Source organism: Sturnira hondurensis, unplaced genomic scaffold (assembly GCF_014824575.4).
Source record: "Sturnira hondurensis isolate 20B ecotype Veracruz unplaced genomic scaffold, ASM1482457v3 Scaffold0003166, whole genome shotgun sequence".
Classification (NCBI taxonomy): Eukaryota; Metazoa; Chordata; class Mammalia; order Chiroptera; family Phyllostomidae; genus Sturnira; species Sturnira hondurensis.
In genome coordinates, this window is record NW_028075797.1 from 3,293,025 (window position 1) to 3,300,694 (window position 7,670).

The 7,670-nt window shown below is 43.3% G+C and overlaps 1 pseudogene; it reads right to left on the minus strand.

Annotated features, from left to right (window-relative positions):
* Positions 1-5,405: 5,405 nt before the first annotated feature.
* LOC118984034 (T-complex protein 1 subunit epsilon-like) lies at positions 5,406-7,160 on the minus strand (annotated as a pseudogene).
* Between the last annotated feature and the right edge of the window lie 510 nt (positions 7,161-7,670).

A 7,670-nucleotide genomic window follows, 5' to 3' on the forward strand; every position in this document is an offset into this window, starting at 1 on the left:
ACTACAAGGGAAGTGGATCATTTCAGTGTGGGGGGCAGGAACACACACATGAGCCTTGAGCACTGTGTCACACGGGAGTGCAGTGATGGCCAGGACCATCTCAGGAGGGCTCAAGAGTGAAACTGAATAGGCCCGCACTGGCCAAAATTAGGATACTTTGAGCAGAATAAAAGTAATAATGACAGTGGATTAAAACACATAAAGTGCGTTTATAGTACTGAGTTCTTGATGATACTCTTTATAGCAACAATTACAAACCTTTGGTCATGTTTGGAGGATGCTGGTGAACCGGCTCCTTGTTTTAGAAACTGGCAAATGAAGAGAAGATCTCTAGCATTGATGTCGCTTTCCTATTTGAACTGTGTCTCAGGTAGCCACATAGTCAGTAAAAAGAAGTTTCTTTTAATAGAAGCATTCTAGCTAACATAAGTAGGAATCATGGAGTTGGAATATTATTATTTTGAAAGCCCAAATAAATTAATGAATGTAGACAATGATTATTAATGACTAATATGGTAAAAAATGAGGCAACCAGACATTAAATATCTTTGATGGGACTATACAATACCACTTATGACGTAGTCTTATCAGATAATTCCAATGTGAATTTTATTAGGCCTCCATATCTAACGACTAATTTATAGAAAATACAGGGACAGAGTAACATATTAAACCACGCCATGGGGATTCGATCAGCTAAATCCAGACGGTGAGAAACTCTACAGGACACCTGTCTTCATTTCTTCACAGAAGAAAAATAAATTGCATAATAAAAAGAAAGAGAAAGAGCAGGAGCTTACAGATTAAAGAGATTGGGAGGAGATATGCCAACAAATTTTAACACATGGTACTTATTTGCATTCCAATGGAAACAAATAGTTAAAAATATATTGAACAACAGAGGAAATTAGATTCTGTCAGATTACTTGAGGAGTAATTTTAATAAAGAGAACTTTCTTTGTAGAGTCTTTATCATTCAGAGGTTCATCCTGAAGTTTGACGTCTGGGAGTTGCGTCAAAATAATTGTATTTGGGTGCCTGGGAAGTGGGTCGGGGCAGAGGCAAAATGAGGTCGGTTCTGAGTCGTTGATTACTGAAACTGAGTGAGGTAGGATGGTGTTTTCTGCTGCACATTGTTACAATTTTCTACATAAAGATTTACAAAATTCATGGAGAAAGAATTCCTGTTGAATTGCCCGCAGTAGTGCCTGGGATGTTTTGCTTTTGTTTCGGTTTGAAATCTCCCTGCATGATTTTAATGTGCAGCCCAAATTCTTGAACCCCCTTTAATTTTCCTTAGCCTTTCCCCAGGGGGTTGGAATTCAGTCCTGCTAGAGATACCTTGTGCTGGGGAAACAACCCTTCTCCTGTGATTCATCTCATCTTACATTTTTCCAGTTACCTCAGTTCCAGGGTTGCAAGATCTATTTTTCTATTAGTTTTTCTAATTTCCCCAGCTGGTTTGAAACTTCAGGAAGTTAATAGCCATTTTGTATTTGACTTATTTTGCCCTTGAGGCCTCTGAGAATGACTGCCAATAATGAGCTGACCCAATTTTAGAATCCGGGTGTGGTTCCTAAGAATTCACTGCCTCCTTTGCTCGAAGAGGCAATGCCCCTGTTCACAGGCATCTGTGGGCAACTCCTTCCGAGTCAATTTCAGGATTCTGGTTGCGCTGCAGGGAGAATCACAGTCTCTCCAAGGCATTAGTGTGCAAAGTGGAGGAGGAAGGGGGTGTGAACAGTTCCCTAAGGCTTCTTCTACCCACCTGTTTGAGTGTTCTGTCAGGTCAGGAGAACCATTTGGGAAGGTACTTCCCTGTCTTGGGTTGGGGGATTTTTAGGGTAATGAGCGATAGTATTTCAGAGGTTTCCTGCTCAGGGATCTGAGCCCGAGTAACACAGCTGGTCTACCAAGGGGAGCTGGGCCTCAACCCAGCTGGTCCAGCACTGAGCACACTCTCCTGCCCATTTTTTAAGATTTTATTTATTCATATTTAGAGAGGAAGAGAAGGAGAGAAATATCAATGTATGGTTGCCTCTCATGAGTCCCCCTGCTGGGAGCTGGCCTGCAACCCAGGCATGTGTCCTGACTGGGAATTGAACCGCGATCGTGTGGTTCGCAGGCCCGTGCTCAATCCACTGAGCTATGCCAGCCAGGGCTCCTGCCCATTTCTTATAGGGCAACCTATCCCTTCACTGGTTCACTCACCAGACACGAACACACATATACATTTGTACATATTTGTTTGTGTATATGTATGCATGCACATGCAGACACTCAGACACACAAGCACATCCAGAATTTCAGATACAGTTTCAGGTCTTGAAGTTCTAATGTCAAATAAGATAGACAAGGTCTTTGTTTTCATCGTGCAGGATGAGGAGGCATATGGGCAGGCTTGTGGTTGGGAGAAATGAGAGTTCCAGATAGTGTCAGGAAACGTGGGTGGACTGTTCAGTGGATCATTTAAAGTTCAGTTATCATCTGAAGTCTTTTTTTTTTTTAAATCCTCACCCAAGAACATTTTTTTCATTGCTTTTAGAGAGAGAGAGAGGAAGGGGGAGGGAGAAACATTGATGTGAGAGAGAAGCATCAATCAGTTGCCTCTTGTATGTGCCCGGACTGGGGATTGAACCTGCAACCTAGGAATGTGTCCTAACTGGGAATCGAACCCACAACCTTTCCATCACAGGATGATGCTCCAACCAAATGAGCCACACCAGCCAGGGTATCATTGAAACCTTGACCCATTCTTGAAAACAAATTACTGAGGTTTCCTTCATTTTCAAATATGCCAGATAATATGATTTAATGAAAAGATACATGACTGAACATCATCGTAATGATGTTCAAGTTATAGCAGTGGCTATCCAAGTGAGGCCCCAGCATCAACCTCATCTGGGAACTTGTTGGAAAAGTGAATTCTTAGGCCCCACTCAGACCAAGAATCAGAAACTCCTGGGGGTGGAGTTCAAGAGCTTGGAGTTTAGGAAGTCCTCTGGGAGATTCAAAGGCACAGCCAGATGGAGAGCCACTGTGGTAAGCCACCTCCCCTCAGAACTTGAACCCTTTCCCGTTATGGATGATTCTGATACCCTCTCACCTTTGAGAACTTTAACGTTTATCAAAAAAGACCCTTTACACCACTACCTCATATGTCCTGGCTCACACCTCGGAACCACAGGGTCTCTTAGTTTTCGCTGTTTCTAGCCTTTAAAAATCTACCTCAAGGCCTTTTTGTTGAGCTACCATTCCACCTAGGATTAAAGGTGAAGAGAGAAATGCAGCTTAGAAAAGGGACAAAAAGGTACAATGAAGTATTTGTTTGATTTTTGCCTGCTGTTGCAGTCCCACTTCCTCCCCTGTCTGTCTGTCTGTCTGTCAGCTGTCTGCATGTCTCTTTACCTGTCTTTTTTCTGTCTGTCCTAGTGTCTTTCCTTCTGTCTGTCCTTCTGTATACATGTCTGTCTATACGTCTATTATCTGTATATCTGAGCATGTATGTATCATCTATTTCTATCTGATAAAAGGGAGTGGAAAGGCAGAGAAAATAAAGGGAAAAAAGGGTCTGAGTAAATTCTTTAACCTCTAGAAGCTTCAGAGTCTTCAAATGTCAAAGATGTGTGTGTGTTTATGTGCACATGTGTGGTCGTGTGTAACATTACTGTTTTACACAAATAGTATAAGGCTTTAAGACGAGTACATATTGTATGTTATAACAGTTTCTGAGGCATGTAGAAGGTGGTCAGTCAGTGGTAATGGAAGGAAGGAAGGAAGGAAGAGGAGTGGGCTGAGCAGGAGGGAAGAGGAGCAGAGGAGAGACTGCAGGAAAGGCCCGCGCACGTCCCGGGGGGGACTGACTTGAACTGTAGGACAAGTGGGTGGGCCTGAGGTCCCACCCACACTGTGGGGCACAGTGTAATGACTGAGGACTCTGTAGGGGATCTCCAGGGTGGGAGAGCCAAGTGGCATTATAATAAGGTGCCTCAGAAATAAGAGGGGAAAGCACTTTTTATGGCAATAATGAAAGAAGCTAAATGAATGTTTCTTCAAATGAATTGCATGTTTATGTTTCAAAAATGGAGATGTGCCAAGAGTGCCTGGGGACCTTCTCCCACAACTTACCCACCCACTCCTGACCAAGTTGTGAAAATATATACCTGTTTCTCTCTCCAAGTCATTCTACCAGCTAATTATCTGTGCAGATTAAAATCATGAACTGAAACTCCAAAGCTTTTTATGGGCATTAGGGGAGTATTAAATAGGAAGATTGGAAGCAAAACTACAGTTCCCCAATAGATTTTGGGGGGATTGATAAAAATCTGCTTTTAATTAAAAATATAAAGCAACAAGGCCCCCTACGAACAAACAAGGAAGTCTTCAGGGCTTAATCCCATGTGAAAATGTCTACAGATGTCTGCGGGGATCTCAGCCTCTGCTGCCTGGTCTGTGGGCCTCTGGGACAAGTGATTGATGGGCTGGCTGGATTTTCGACCGAGAGGCCTTGCTGAGAGATACACGAAAACAGAGGCTGTAATGCAGTTCATAAGATGAAGTAATGGGCTTGTCTCTGTCTAGGTCAGGAATTCTGCCAAGCACTGTGTTTTAAATAAAATGAGGCTTTTGTGGTTCTTGGCATGGGCCTGCCAGTGGAGGCTAACTTTGGCATCTGTGTACTGGGCTTTCTCTAGAATGTGGCTGAGGTTTGATACAAGCTTAGGGGCTACCCAAGGGTGAGGATACCCTCTGGGCTTGGGGGACCCTTTCTACCAAGCCCATTCCTCTCTCAGTAAAGGCATCACTCACTCGCTCAAGCACAAAACCTAAGAATCACCCTTGATCCTCCCCTGCCACACACAGAAGGAACTTTTTTGTGTGAAGCCCTCAGCAGAAAAGGCAGTACAGTCCAATGCTTAAAACAAGGCCTGGGAAACCAGATGGCATGGCTTTGAATTCTGGTTTCTACCATCTGTTAGCTTTGTGGGCTTGGCAAGTAATTTAACCTCCCAGTGGCTCAGTTTCCTCAGCTGTAAAATGGGAATAATGGTACCTACTTATACAAATGTTTGAGAATTAAATTGATGTAAATATAGTACTTAAAATGGTACTGATACTATCCATGTAAGTCTTTGTGTACATACATATGTTACTATGCTTATAATAATTAGCTACCATGGTTATTCGTGATGATTATTCTCATCAACTTACCCTTGCTCTTAAAAAAACCCCAGACTTCTCTTATGTCCCCCAAGGTGATGTATAATGCTAGTCTCCCTGTTTCTCAAACTTGTCAAGTTCTCTTTCACAAAGCGTTTATGCTTTTTTTTTTTACATAATAAGACACCCATTTATTTAATCACTGTAGTCAATCCTACTACTACATTGTATTCTAAATTTTTTCTTTATTCTTCAGATTCTCTAGGCTTATGGATATCATTAATCTTCAAAATCATTCTAATAATTTGTATTGCAAGCTATCTATTGCTTTTTTCCAGCCAGGATTTCTATGACATGTTGTTGCTTCATATCATTTGTACCCTTGTGCGAAGAGTCAATCTTAAGAACAGGGCTCATCTCCTTCACTTGTCTGGCACTAGATTGCATTCATGCCACTGTTCTCAGAAAGAGCCTTGGGTATGACCTCCACAGCATCTGTGAATGCTCACGTGGCATAGTGCTCCAAGGTCATGCTCCTTGCTGCTTGTCTAACTGCGAGAGCAGAAGGGATTTCAGCAGTACCTCTGCCATACACCTCGCCATTAACACGGATGAGGCTCCCGATGAGGCACAAAGCATTGTGAAGGGGTTGCTTTCCTTCTTCGATGATTGTATCCTTTTCTCCTCTGATGTAGTGGTTACAGCTCTAGAGTTCTTATATTGCTTGATGACCAGCGCCCAGCAAAGCCCAGCTTCTCAGCTGTGGGTTCTGAAAAGTCAAGGATGATATGTCTGCCCTCTGTTGCAATGGCTGAATTTCTCAAGGTGTTCTGAGGAAGTAAATGATTTGTTAATAGTTTCCATTGGCAAATAGTTTAGCATCTTTAATTTGCTGAATCATCCCTTCCAACGTCTCCCTTTTGTATTTCTAAAGGGCTTTAAGGGCTTCCACGGAGGTCATGTCCAGCATATGCTTTGTTTTGGTTTGGGCGGTTTATTTTTGTTTTATTTATTTATTTTCTTTCTTTAGGTGCTTTTATTTTATTTTTAAAAATATTTTACTTATCTATTTTTAGAGAGAGGGGAAGGGAGGGAGAGAGAGACGGAGAGAAACACATGCCTCTCGCATGCTCCCAACTGGGGACCTGGCCCATGACCCAGGTGTGTGCCCTGACTGGAAATCAAGCCCACGACCTTTTGGTTTGCAGGATGCTGCTCCATTCACTGAGCCATACCAGCCGGACCTTGCTTTGGTGGTTTAAATGAACATTGAGAGATGCAATCTTAGCATCTTCTATTTGTTTTGGCATTTGTGTATAACTGAAATCCTGTCCAAGATCATGATCTTAACAGATTTAGTGTCCTCCAACCTCCTGGCCACATTGACTCCTACTATTATCAGCCCTAAGCCAATGTCCCTGCACTGTGTACTGGCCACAGTGAGGACAGTGCTCATGGCAGGCCGGCCATTTGTTGGGGATAGCCATTGGCCACTTTGGAGCCCAGCATGTTTTATTTAGTCTGAATCAGGGTCTCAGTGTCCTCTACATCAACGAGGACAGGATCACGGATCTTGTCCAGGTGCTTGATGGCAATGTGGGTGGCCTGCCCTTAGCCTTTGGTGATCCTGAGCTGTTCAATGCCATGATCCAGCAACTGCTTAGCTTCTTCCAACAAGGTGCCAGCCAGGACAACCACTCCTGTGGTTCCATCTCCAATTCTATCATCCTCTGATTTGGGCAGTTCAGTATGAGCTTGGCAATCTGATAATCAACTTCCATAATGCTCAAAATGGTGGCACTATCATTACAGTCTCATTGCCTTTATCCACTACTATTTGGCCCAACTGATAGTCTCATTGTATTTCCTACAGCCTTTGCTGCCATCATATGAGACTTGAGGGCCACAAGTCCCATAAGACGAGACTTGCAGTCCTGATCCTTGGTGATGAGGGAAGGGCTCCTGTGTCATTCAAAGGTGAGCGTCCCTACAGAGGCCATGGTGCAGCAGCAGGAGTTACTTTCCCACAACCAGCAGGGACCACTGAGTCTTTGTGCTTTTATTTCCTCAGTACAAAGTATTCCATCCTATTCTTATAATAGCTATTTTCCTGTCTTTTTGGGGGTGTTTCTTCAAATATCACCTCCTCAGAGAGACCTTCCATTTGCAGGCTGTTATTTAGCCTCCCATACCCCACATGGGGTCAAGGTGCATTTTATCTTATAGCTGGGCCCACTCATCCCTCCCTAGGTTTATATAGGAAGTTCCTGTCTGAGTGAACCGCCAGGTTGGAAAGTAAGTGGGGTCCCCAGAGAAGGTATGGCTGGTTGGCCTCCTCTTTCATCAAGATCACATGGCAGCTATTGCAGAGCATGGACTGGAAAGTCCATCCAGAGAAGACTTGCTGAAACAAGAGGGGGAAATGAACATGTGAGATTTACCTGAACTTGAGCAGGAGTTTGGAGTTGGCTTCCTGTCCCTCTCACAGTTTCTTTAGTTGATAGGTTCTC